This window comes from Lepisma saccharinum, chromosome 10 (assembly GCF_977018435.1).
Source record: "Lepisma saccharinum chromosome 10, izLepSacc3.1, whole genome shotgun sequence".
Taxonomy (NCBI): domain Eukaryota; kingdom Metazoa; phylum Arthropoda; class Insecta; order Zygentoma; family Lepismatidae; genus Lepisma; species Lepisma saccharinum.
In genome coordinates this window covers 366,224-367,237 of record NC_139238.1, presented here as the reverse complement: position 1 = coordinate 367,237, position 1,014 = coordinate 366,224, and the positions used below count along the sequence as shown (strand labels likewise).

General features: G+C 39.6%; 1 non-coding gene across 1 annotated transcript; it reads left to right on the top strand.

Annotated features, from left to right (window-relative positions):
• The first annotated feature begins 562 nt into the window (after positions 1–562).
• Positions 563–633, top strand: TRNAS-GGA (transfer RNA serine (anticodon GGA)). Its single transcript has one exon. It is a non-coding gene; the product is annotated as a tRNA-Ser (tRNA).
• Positions 634–1,014: the final 381 nt, after the last annotated feature.

Genomic DNA, 1,014 nt, shown 5'->3' with positions numbered 1-1,014 from the left:
AAACTTAAAGACAATTTAATTGATTAGGTAACTTGGAAAGTTTACGGTCAACCTAACATGTTTTTTATTTAATCAATTGATTTTACATACAAAAGTTCATACAAAAGCGGTTACGAGTTTTACCGTAGCTGACCAATATTCCCGATAATATTTTTCAAAGATATACAATGTTTAAATATTTCCGACAGGAAGTTTCTAACGGTTTTCAACTCTTTCTTTGTGCTATGGTAGGAATTTTTGTGGTGGCCATAGTGACTTCCTGAATGAAAATTTTGGTGTAAATATTCAATATTATACATTTTTCTTCTAACTATATTCGTCGGGAGGGTAAATGTCAAAATTTAACTTCGTAAGAGAAATAAATATACCTTAATTATCTACGGTAAAATTACGTCAAGCAGTTTACAGCGTTAAGACGATCGCCTCCAGATGATGACGTCTTGACTGAGCGCTGTGACCTGAACCTCGAGATGGTCTTGCCTGGCTTCCCCTGCATTTTCGCTGGCGCTGTTTTACCTGTGTGAAATCGTCTCTGCATGTGCAATGCAGGGGAAGCCAGGCCGGCTCGGTAGCTCAGTGGTAGAGCAATGGCACGGATTGCCAGAGACCCGGGTTCGAGTCCTGGTCGAGCCTGCATTTTTCGCTGAAAATCTACATAGTACAGCTCCTGTGTGTGCCTAATTTAATGTATTGCAAGAATGTTTCGCCAGTTAATGCACCCATTTTACAACTTGTCAATCTGGCACCTGGCGGCAGAATTTAGAACTACTGGGACCGCCGCCCCTCCCCCCCAAAAGATGTGAAAAGATGTGATCGAATGTATTTCACGAGATATTACATCGGTGACTATGTTGTATTGCTCATGGAACGTGTTCTTATCGTGCAAATTATTTTGAAACACGGTATCACACATCCTAGATATATTTTAGCCGAACCATTTAAATTATTAAGTTAGCTATATATTGGCCGTTTCTGAGTTTCTCTTTTTCGTAGCCTCTGATGCTTTCGACTTTT